This window comes from Mastomys coucha, chromosome X (genome assembly GCF_008632895.1).
Source record: "Mastomys coucha isolate ucsf_1 chromosome X, UCSF_Mcou_1, whole genome shotgun sequence".
Lineage (NCBI taxonomy): Eukaryota > Metazoa > Chordata > Mammalia > Rodentia > Muridae > Mastomys > Mastomys coucha.
The window spans coordinates 104,293,782-104,306,034 of NC_045030.1; the positions used below are offsets into that span (position 1 = coordinate 104,293,782).

The 12,253-nt window shown below is 37.9% G+C and overlaps 1 protein-coding gene across 4 annotated transcripts in view; it reads right to left on the reverse strand.

Moving 5' to 3' along the window:
• Positions 1-12,253, reverse strand: part of Nexmif (neurite extension and migration factor) — a 116,918-nt gene that overhangs the window by 103,184 nt on the left and 1,481 nt on the right. The window lies entirely within an intron of this gene.

A 12,253-nucleotide genomic window follows, 5' to 3' on the forward strand; every position in this document is an offset into this window, starting at 1 on the left:
AAAAAGAAAGAAAGACAGCAAGAAAAAGAAAAAAAAGAAAGCAAACTTACATTCAAAGTATTGAAGTTCGTCAAGCTGAGGATATATCCAGGTTTGTTTGTCATGTTATTGATTCTCAGTGTTTTGCAATACTTTTGATTATTCAAAACAAAATTATACGTAAGTTTAAAAGAAAAATGTTGGAATTTTTCTACACACTTCAATAATGTTAGTGGATATCTTTTGCAGTGCTAGTACCAAGTCTAAGACCTTGAATGCATTCTACTACTGAGCTATATTCTTACCTTTCAAGGATTATTTTGATAAATGACAAATGAACTTAACCTTAAAGCCAGAGAACTTGAAAAGAAGAGAAAAAATAATAAGAGAAAGAAAAATAAAGACACGGTCAGTGAGATAAGATAGAGGCCCTGGAGCCTTGATACATCAAAGTCACCAAAGAAAGTCTGTAAGTCAGAGATCGAACAAATGTTTCTCTTTCAGGATTAGGGCTCCTGGATGTCCCAGCTTTACTGTCGTATGACTTTTAAATTCCTTTGTTTAACTGAGTTTTCCAGACAAAGCTTATCGCCACTTACCTTTTCATGGTATCTATTACACACCCAGATTTATTCTGTCATTCCTTTTTGAACCAATGCCATACTGGTTTCCAGGAATCATATAGGGAACATAGTTTAGTGAATTTACTATCTCACAATAACTTAAATATTTTGACATTTTAAAAAACGTTGTTCTATTATGAAAGTTGAACCTAATGAAGAGACGCTGTTCATTTCCCCCCTTAATACCCTCTCCCAAGTTATTGCCACAGTCAAAAATAATCTTTATTATCTCAACTTGGAAGAAATATCTATAATCTTGGCCTCCTTGTTGCATATTTATTGGTCATTGAATCCATTTACTTTTATCAATTCAGTGTCTTCTGCTTTCCTGTCCTGACCCCTTTTGTCATTCTTTTTCACTTATCTCTCAGCTATAAACTCAAAACTCTCTTTGCTTTTTGAGGGTACCTTATAATACAATGGTTGTTTTTAATGTTTCTTCCCTTTCTGATCCCTTTTCACACAAAGGAGCTCAAGCCTCTCTTGTCTAATGTACCTGAAATACTGGATCCAGATTGTACTCTATCGGGGCAGCAACGACCTTGCTCCAGCTACACAATAAACCAGGAAAACAGCTGCTGTCAAACAACATGCAGGTCCTGGGCAACATCAAAGGGAAAGTTAAAGGCTCCATTGATAACTGAGAAGGAGTAGGTGGTGAAGTGAGTCAGGTGAAGTTGAGTATTCAATGCAATGGATAAAAACAGGCACCATGCATTTGGAAGTAAGGTTTTTTTTTTTTTTTTTTTTTTTTTTTTTTCATTATCTCCTGTTTAAAGATCAAGGCCTGGCCTATAATCATCACTATGGCTCAAAGTAATGTGTAGTGTGGTTCTGAGAAACTCACTTGAACATTTCTGAGACTCAATTCTTCAAAGTGGAAAATGCTGCCATTATGCAAACTTCAACTGTACAACTCGAAAAGAGTGAAGAGGAAGCTGTTTCCCTTACACGGTCATCAATATACACATGATGCACAGACAGACAGCAAAATACCTGTACATGTAAGATAAAAAGAAGTAAAAAAATAAAACAAATAGCTTATCAAGGTCAGTAATCTCAGCACTCAGGCGGTCAATGCTGGAGGTCTGTGGTGAGTCCAAGGCCAGTCTCAGCTTCACAGTGAGTTCCACATGAACCTAAACTACAGTATGGAGCTTTGCCTCAAGAACAAAAAAAAGCAATTAAATAAGGAAAGGCACCCCTCCCTTATACTAAGAAACAAGAAAGGGTGGGAAGACAAACTGCAGTTGAGATATATTGAAAATAAAAATAAAAATCAAACCAAAAATAAGAAAATTAAAAAGTAAGATGAATAGAATTACCAATGATTTTAAAACTCCTGTAACAAAAATGGTTCAATTATCAATTACAAGTACTTTTGGAACAAAGAGAAAAATACAAAATATAAAAATAGAGCATATATAGAAAAACAGCAGAATTTTTGGAAATTAAGATACAATAATACAAAAACGAACCTTCTCTATAGCAAAATGGAAAGAACTGAGAAATGAATCAATTAACATATAGAATGATAGGAGTCATTTGATGCAAGTAAGAAAGAACAACTAGACTCAGGAAAATGTCCAGAGCCTCTGGGAATTATAGAACTAAAGCAAAACGTTTCCTGTCATCAGAGGAAGCTAAGAGTGATAGGAGGTGGGTCAGGAATTTAAAATGATGTTTCTTTTCTTTTCTTGTCTTTAATTATCTTCTAAGTCTTAAAATTGCCAAAACACATAAACCTTCATACTCAAAAACCTAACTATATTTCAAAGTAGGTTAATTCAAAAAACTCCATGCCAAGGCACATCATGGATCATGGTCAAACTTCTTTAAATAATAATGATAATAATAATAATAGTAATAATAATACCTTGAACGTGGTAAAAAGAGAAATGTAACCTTACCAACAAGGGAAGATAGTTACAGTGACAGCAGAATTCTCTTCAGAATACATGGAAGCTAGAATGGAAGAACACTCATAAAAGAACTGTCAACTTTGAACCTCAGGTCCCATGAAAATATACTTTGCGGAAAATATACTATTGCAGAAGAGCAATAAATAAATTTTCAAAGGGAAGAAAGTTAGAATTTCTTGCTTGTAAACCTGCCTTGAAATAATTGTTAAATGATGCTCTCTAAACAGAAAAAAAAATGCAAAAACACGATCTTGGAACCTCAGGAAAAAAGAACAGAAAGAGCAAAGTTAACATTTCTCAATTATGTTTTACAGCTGAGACAAAAAATTATAATATCTGATATAGCTATAAATACATAAAGAATAAATATTTAAAGCCATTAGATTATAAATAGGGAAAGGAAAGTAAGAAAGGCATGGTTTCTAAAACTTACTAAAGTACCCAAAACGTCAGTCTTCCTAAGCTATAATTAATAAGTTATAGATCGGCATTCTACAAAATGGTTTCTCTCTCTCCTCTCCTTTTCTTGCCTCTCTCTGAACCAGTGTCTTCCTATGTAGCCCAGTCTAGACTCAAATTTACTATGTAACTCAGGTTGTCCTCCAACTCAAGATCCTCCTACCTTGGGCTCCCAAGTGTTAAGATGATAGCCATGTGCCACCATGACCAACCTGGGATAGTTTGTTCAAAACTAGTTTTTTTTTTTTTTTTTAAAGAAACTAAACATGTACTTACCATACAAACCACTAACCATACCTGAAAATTCATCACAGAAAAATGAAAATTTGTGTTCTCTAAAACAAATGTACATTAATGTTCATGGCAGCTTTGTGTGTTCCTAGACTAAAGTGTAGATAAGCAAAGTCTCTCAGCAGATGAAAAGCTGAATCGTGATACAGTGATGCTAGACGAAACTTTTGACTTGCAAGAAAGAATGAACTATTTACAAACAAAATGAATTGGATGACTGGGCCTGATGATGCACACCTCTAATCCCAGTACTCAGGAGACAGAGAAAGGCAGATCTCTGAGTTGGAGGCCATTCTACTCTACAAAGTGAGTTCTGGCTAGCCAGGGTTACATAGTCAGATCCTTTCTTACACAAACAAACAAACTAATAAGAACAACAAGAACAAAAATGGGGATGGAGCTGGAGCATTTTGCTGTGTGAAAGCTCATGTCATTTATGACTCCATGTAACATTCTTGGAATAAGGAAACTATAGATATGGAAAACGGAATAGTGAGTATGAAAGTTTGGTAAGGATTGAGTAAAAGTGCAAAAACTACAATGGGTAAAGCACAAGCAAACCTCTTGTAATGAATATTATTTGTCTTGATCGTGTTGGTAGTTATACAAATATGCACATGTGATATGATGGGATGGAATTGTACAGTCACTATGACAAAGACAAATTCATGGTTTGATATTATACATGGTTATGCAAGGTTGAACAACTGGAAGAACTGAGCAAGTGGTACACAAGGCCCCTTTGTCTTTTAATGTCCTGTCAACCTATTCATCTATTAATTATTGCAAAAAGGTCCACATGCTACTCCCAGAATCTGTGGATACTTTAGGTGAGATGGCCTAAGAGGAATTAAGGTTTTAGGAAATGCAGACAGAAACAAGATTGAAGTGATGAGATGTGGGGAATCAGTCCTCCACTGGAAGGTTTGAATACGGAAAGTCTTCACAAAATGTGAAATATAAGTAGCATCCAGAAACTAAACAATGGTTGGAAATAAAGTTTGCTCTTATGGTTTCCAAAAGCAACACACCTTGACGTTAGTCTAGTGAAACATGGTTTAGACTACTGGCATCCACAGCAAGTGAATACTAATTTATGTTATTTTAAGCCACTAACTTTTGGAAAAGTTTTTTTTTTTTTTAAATAGCAGCCATAGTAGAAAACCAACACATCTATCAGCCACGTTGTTAAAAACACAGTCAAAGATAGGCAACTGGGGCACTGGGGCACTGGAGCACTGGGACATTGGAGCACTCAGTAAAGTGCTATAGTGCACAATCATGAGGACATGAGTTCATATCTTCAGCATTCTCATAAAAAGTCAGGCACAGTAAAGCCAGCACTAAAGAAGAGGTGACATAAGGATTCCAGAGAGTTGCTGCAAGACCATTTAGTGAACTGACAAACTCCAGGTTCATTGTGACACCCTGTTTTAAAAAAAATAAGGTGCACAGAAAGACATAAATGTGGAAAAGGGACTTGTAGAGAGGGTGTGGCAAAGATGGTAGAGAAGTAATAGAGGGTAAAGGATGAGTATAACCAGAAGGCAGTATATATCTACGAAGTTATAAAGAATAAATTTAATTTTAAAACTTAAACACAACAAGGTGGAGAAAGATTGACAAAGACACTCAGTGTCCATCTCTGGCCTTTTCATACCTGCATACTCACATGCATCCATATCTGTATAGATTGTACTCTCAGCGCAATCATCAATATATAATGATGAATGCTATTTTTGCAATTCCACATCACCAATGAAATCAAAGATAGCAAGCACATCTTCCTGAGAACTGCAAGGAAAAGAAACATGTTGCTCTTGATTAAATGGAGCCTATTAAACCAAAGAAGGTTTAAGAAGTTGGGAATCTTGTCTCAGTACAGTTTGGGATCTATTTGCTGAGGAATTTTCTGCTATGTTAAGAAAATTGTACTTATTTTCCAAAGACATAGAATACAGAGACAGTAGAAAAAGTATACTAAATTTAAAAAAAAAAAGCTAGTCAGAAGACCCAATCACCTAATTTCCTATGACAGGACAATTCATTTTATTATTTTTCTCTTGCTATCCCCAATATCCCAGTGCTTAGCACACAGTAGATGGTCAAAAACATTTGATGAATTGTACTGTAAATGACAACTAATAGATCAGTTCAGTGTTACATTTTACTCTCATACTCATATAGTCCAAACTGCTAAGACAAAAATACCAGGAGCATTTATTCATAAATAGGGAGTCTACATATTACCATTCCTACTGCAAAGCGCAGATGTGCTGTATGTTTATTTTTGCAGCACTTACAGAGATTGGCATTTAATATATGATATTAGAGTTCCAGGATGAAATCTTTTAACTCACTCCAGAATGACTAATAGTCCAAAAGGCCCATGAATCCCAAGGGTCTCATGAACATATCTGTCATTTCCGTCTCTGACCCTATCACCATACCTAATAATTGGCTCCAAGAACAATCTTCTCTTTTTCTCAACCCCTTGGCTAAGTGAAATAGAGAGAGAGTAAGGCACAAAAGAGATACAGATAGGAGAAAAGTGAGCAAGGTAGAGCTTTTTATGGAGTATAATGTGATAATTAATGTTATGTTAATATATTAATAATTAAGTTGTTGGGGTAAGAGCTGAACATGCATATTTCATTTCCATCTTCTTTCTTTTTTTTGAGGTTATAATACAATTCCATCATTTCTTCCCAGCCTTTCCTCCCTCCAAACCCTCTCATATACTCTGCTTGTTCTTTCACATTCATAGCTTCTTTTTCATTGTTACTATATGCATGTATATGAAAAAGCATTTTTAAAGAAGCCTAGAGTTGACAAATCTACAATTTGTTAAAATGAGGCAACTTATTTAGAATAAGGACAGTAATGTTCAAGTGGTATTAAGTGGCTCTTTTTCATAATAAAAATGCCTATTAAAGTTAATCAGAAAAATATATGCAATAGTAACTGAGGGCTACACATCATGAGTATACAAAAACATGCATTTTTGAGAATCCTTTCCGTGGCTTTCATTTCAAATTGCTATTACCATGACAGGTATGCAACAGGATCTCTGTAACAACTGGGGAAAATGCTTTTTGGTGTTTTTTTTTTTTTTTTTTTTTTTTTTTTTTTTTTTTTTTTGCATTTGTTTTTTTGAAACAGGGCTTCTCTGTGTATCCTTTACTGTCCCAGACAAGGCTGGACTTGAACTCAGAGATAAACCTGCCTGTCTGAATCTCGGGTGCTGCGATTAAAAGGGTGTAATGCCACCTCCTGGTTATGCAGAGGCTTTTTAAGTCATAATGACTGGACTTTCTGAAATGTATGCATATGGTGTATGTGTATATAAACATACAGTTCTCTGAAGAGCCTACATTTGGTGGCCTTTAAATTTTCATACCAGTTCATGCCGCAGTTAGAGATCACTAGTTAGGGACCACTGAGCTAAATGGTACTGGTCCTTTTTCTACTCCTCTACTTAGTAAGGCAGTGTATCTTCTGGGTGTGGTTCGCTTATTTAACAAAGAGAAAGTGAGTTTCCGCTTATATAAATCATCAAGACCAGCTTCTAGGTTAATAAATCACACGTGCCCAGAACAACAGGGAACACATTGGGAAAGGAGTCAGAAAGAACTTAGCAGTGCCACAAACCTTCGGTTACTGAAGAAGAGAGAAAGATGATAATTAATGATACAATGACAGAAACAAAATTCACTTACCAATTTTGCTGTTAAGGTAATCCCCTGCCACTCGTCCTGGCTTTTGTTAATCTCTCATGCTCTAGACATTAGTTCAGGCATTAACAATGGATCTGGTAAAGCTCAACTAAGTCATAGAAGCTTGAAAATATTTACAAATATCACTTCTAACTAGCTTCATTTTTTTTCCTTCTTGATAATATTATTATTCTATGATAGGTCAGATTCCAACTGGGGAACCATGGCTTCATTCACTCCTGCTCCCGATTAAGGAAGTCCATCACAGAGACTTAGGACTTGGGAAGCAGACAACTTAAAAGATCATCTTGTCTCTTATCATACTTCTCTTAGTGCTACAGATTTTCTTCATGAATATAGTGGTCCAGATGGACTTCCTAACCCTAAGGTTTTCCTGAGAAACTTAAAGCTTACTGTATTTCAAAAAATTTAAAATTATTTTACTTCATGTGTGTGGTGTTCTGTTTTCACGTATGTCTGTGTGCTATGTACATGTCTAGTGCCTTAGGAGGCCAGAAGTGTGCATCAGAGCCCTTGAGACTAGAGTTACAGATGGCCATGAACTGCCATATGGCTTCTGGGAATCAAACTCCGGTTTTCTGAAAAAAGAAAACAGTCAGTATCCTTGACCTTTGAGCTTTCTCCCAGCCCCAACGTATTCTCACTTACCAGCCTTTCATAAAAGTAAGAAACACTCTCCAGTGTGCAGAGGGTACCTCTTTGAGTGCATGTGTATGTGCAAACATAGACTTCCATTTTGTGGTGATATCTTTGAACACAATATTCCAATTCTGTCTGACACAAAGCATCAATATTTCTGAGGCTCTTCTACAGAAAGACCTCTTGGCTGACAAATGTAAGATGAACTAGGTTCAAGAGCCGCCATCGCTCCGAAGCTCACTAGTCTATCAAGTTTTGAAAATTAACTATCAGCTCAAATTAGGAAATATAGTGTCTTTTAAAGGTGCCTTGTACTTCAAATAATCATAGAATTTTTTTAAAGAATAAAACAAGTATGCCACAACATATGCTAACCTACTGATAATCCCAAATAGAAGAAATACTTTAACTTTGTTCAAATGAAATGGATCTCTTTCTTCTGTGGGAAGGCTCTTGTGTATCCCGGCTGGTCTCAAATTTGCTACCAACTTGAGGATGACTTTAATCATCTTTTCTTGTCTTCCTACCTTTTCTTCTTGAATGCTGGAGTCATAGCTCCACGCCCAGTTTAGGTGGTGCTAAGGATTGAACATGGAGTTTTATGTGGCCCGTCCTTTTAGAGAACAAGACAGGGTCTCACTACATATCCCAAAATATCCTTGAACCACTGTCTCTAAGGCTGGCCTCAAACTCAGGACCTTCTTGCCTCTCAGCCTCTTGTGTGAGGGATTGATACCATATCTAGGTTTCTGCTTGTTCTTGATGGAGGGTGGGAGGAAATTACTCCATTTAGATCCAGTGTACAAATCTTGGTCTCAAGCCTCTAATAATCTCCAGATAAACAGGACGGGAAGCTTCTCTCTCAAGGTAGTTCGCGTGACACTTGAAAAAAGCAATGGGAGAATGAAATGGCCATTTTTCATAGGATCCAGGGATACTTGAGAAAACGGTACTTAACTGCTTAAATAAAAGTCTTCTTACTGGGGAGAAATAAGATGATCTATAGACACACCATTTTTGGAAAAACTGTGTGCATTGTGGCTGCTCTCAAGAAATCAGCCAGGGGTTTTTGGAACGTGTATGTAATGCCAGTATTCCGGAGGTGGAGCTATGATGATCACAAATCCAAAAGTAGCCCAGGCTACAAACAAGGCCCTGTCTAAACATGAAAAACAAAGACAAAAACACTAATGGCTGGAAATGTAGCTCAGAGGTAGCATGTCCAAGGCCCTGTGCTCCATCTTCAGCTCGGGAAAGAGGGAAGAATGCTTGGAATAAGTCGCAGCAGAAGCAATACAAACGCTAGAAATCCTTTCTGCTAGAGAACAAGGAGAGACATTAGATCATAGCATTTACAAGAAAAAAGGAGCACATTCCATAGCCAAAGTCTGTGAATCACTGTTCAGAAAAGAGGGAAGAGACAAAAGATCCTTGACTCTACCTAGAGCAGGCCTCAAAAGGCAGCTTCCCTTAACGGCCCCCTTCTCTAAGTTGTGATATGCGTGGACTGCTGCAGGAGGCCGATGTTGTTTGATATGACGGGAATTTTCATGTCTGCCTGAAAATACATTTTCTGGATAGCAGTGAAGGTACGAACTTAAAGGTCCTCTGAAGTTGTGCTCTTGCCATGGATCTTTGTTTTGCTTTCAAAGCATCCTGGACAACCAGCTAAGTTCTTTATGTCCAACCTTATGACCTTGGATTTGAAAGGGTGCTCTGGTGAGGAACTATTAACTAGGGAGCTTGACTCTTCAGAGGAAGTAAAATAAGAAAATAAAATAAAAGTTTAAATCTGAAATCCTCCAACATGGGAAAAACAATGAAGCCAAAATAAACTGCTTCTTAGTGAATCATTCTCTCGGATCACTTGTTTGATCTTTCTCTCTTCTTTTGCTTACTGTCAGCAGGAACAGGTACGCTAACAGATAAAAAGTTTACATATAATAGTCAAAGGCCAACTAGAATCTCCTCTTACAAAGGAAAGGGCTTGCAGAAGAAAAAAAAATCTCTAGTACTGGATTTAGGAACAGAGAAACTGCAATCAATGGTTAAGACAGTCCCTCCCCTAAGCAAATACTTCAGTGAGACTAGAACCTCCACAGTGATTATGTTAGAGTTCCATGAGTACGTCTTCAAGGGTTTTAAATCCGGCCGTTAGAGCTTTTTCTTTCTCTCTTCTACCTCCGTAAACACAAGCAAAGCAAAGCGACAGCACATCTTTAGTTCACTTTGCTCTCTGGGTAGCTTACAAGTAATCAGATTGTGAAAAGAAAAAGAAAAAAGACGGGAGAAAGACAGTGAGTAAAACAGAAAACAGCAGTGTTGTGCAGTTGTTTGACTTTGACAACAGGGATGTTACAGGTTTGCACATGTGTCTGCATGTGTGCATGTGTATGTTAAAAAAAACATTGATGCGTTGAAGATTTATTCATCGAACAGGCTGATTTATTTAACAGACTTGAGATATTTCAAATTCTGCCATGTGCTTATATAATTGTTACCCATTTATCAGAGCTGTAATTTAGGCAAATATTTGTTTTAAAAGTATTTTCTTTTAAATGGCTTTCTCTGGCCTGCTACACAATCAATCAGTGGTTCTTTTTAATTATGTTAACAATAGCTATTTGGTTGGAGTCTGTGAAATCTAATCTTTTCCCCAAACTCTTTTTAGTTTTTTTCAAGTAATTACTTTCAAGTTAAAAATCATACCACAGGGAGAATTTAAATATACATGGTATTCTATGTCTTGATATTTTGAATGTTTGGTCTTCAAAAAAGTCAGTTTCTTGACATATTGTTAAAAATCACATATCTGGTACTATTAAAGTAAAAAAAACTGGCTAAAAAGTAAAAAAAAAAACTGGCTAAAGGGACAAGAGTGTGTTTTTTCTTAACCTATTTCTGTGGGGCATAGAGGTATGGAGACGGAAAGACAACCTTGGGGTGCGCTCTACAAAGAATTAAGTAGAAAAAGACAAAGTAAATGAAATCAAATTTTAAGCCTTACAAATTTTCTTGAATCACCCCACCCTATTAGAACACATGTGCACACACACACAAAATATGTCTTTTCAACTCAAATACACAAAATCTATCTAGGTTCTGTGGGAGGCAAAATTTTGCAAAGTATTTCCAAGAAAAAAAAATGTCTAATCACTAGCTGCCAGAGGGGCTTTGAATTCCCCTATTATAAATGTTGCTTGAAAAAAAAAAAAAAGCCCAAGGTTTCTTTTGACTTCCCTGGTCAAGGAGTGTGGAGACTACACAAGATGTAAGGGTGGGGATAAAGGGCAGTCCCGCCACCACACAAGTACATTTCTGACCTAGTAAGCAAATACGCTTTTGTTGTTAGTGCTGGGTAAAATGTACAAGTCTTCCAGAAATTAGAGACTGTAATAAAAATGTACCAGCCCAAATTTAAATTGCTCACTAGACAGATGGTTAATTATATTCACAGCCACATATTTCACTGGGATAGAGTTTCAGACACTCAGCCAGTTTTATTTGATTAGCCGGTTTTCTAGTTAATATGTAAAATGACAGTTTCTTAGGGCTTTTTTGTTCCTTCCTAAAAATATATTTTCAATAAGTGTAAATTCTCCTCAGCCATAAGAACGTCACTGCTGTAAATAAAATGTTTGGCCATTCTATCAATGCGTGAAGATGTGCGACTCACCCCACAAACCCAAATGGTCTCTTGCAGTTCAGAGGGAACCATTAGAGCACCTTTAACTCAGCGAGCAAAATATTCCAGAACCGCAAGCACACTCCGCTTCTTCAACTAAAACTGTTTTTTAAATCCCAGACCTAAAGTATTTTATAAAGATGCTTAAAAAAAAAAAGTCCTGCCAACCCCACACACTATTGTGTATTCTCAGACAAGTCTAGAAAATGAAACGTTAGAAAAGGCCACACAGTTAAGTGTGCTGTTGCGCTAGAATTTAACAACATGTTGGAAACCAAAGCCCAGAAGCAATCTATGAGACTCGGTCATTCCAAAATGCTACCAGAAGCTAGACAAAAATCTGAAGTGCTGGTGTCAAAATGGGAATGTCAACTGAATTTTTTTTTTTTTTTTAACTTCAGAAAAAGACTAAAAAGCCTTTCGCCGGCGGTTCGGTCTCTCCCTAATGAGACAGGAGCAGTCATGCTGAAACCACTGGATTCCTCAGCTGAACCGAGCGGTCTGCACACTTTCGGGGAGCGGGGCCGCCCCACGGCCTCTGCGCCCGCAGGGCTGGACAAGATTGAGCCGCAGCAGCGTGCCGGCAGGCGCGGCAGCGACGAGCTCCAGGAGTCCTGGAGGAAAGCGTCCATCTGATGGCAGGGGAGAGCGGGAAGCGGCAGCGGGCCAATTTCCTGCAAAGGTGACAAGCCTGGGCGAGGCTCGCTCAGGGTGGGGGGGCCCTAACTTCTAGTCGGTCGCCGCAGGCGGCGGCGGCGGCTGCGGCGGCGGCTCGGAGCGGGTGCCGCGAGCCACCGGTGTCACCGCAGGGGTGGCCAGAGGGCGTCGGGACGGCCGCGGCGCCTTCGCACCTCTGCAGCTTCGGCCGGGACGCCACCCGGCGCCCGCCGCGTGCCTAGGTTTATCCCGCTCCCTCGG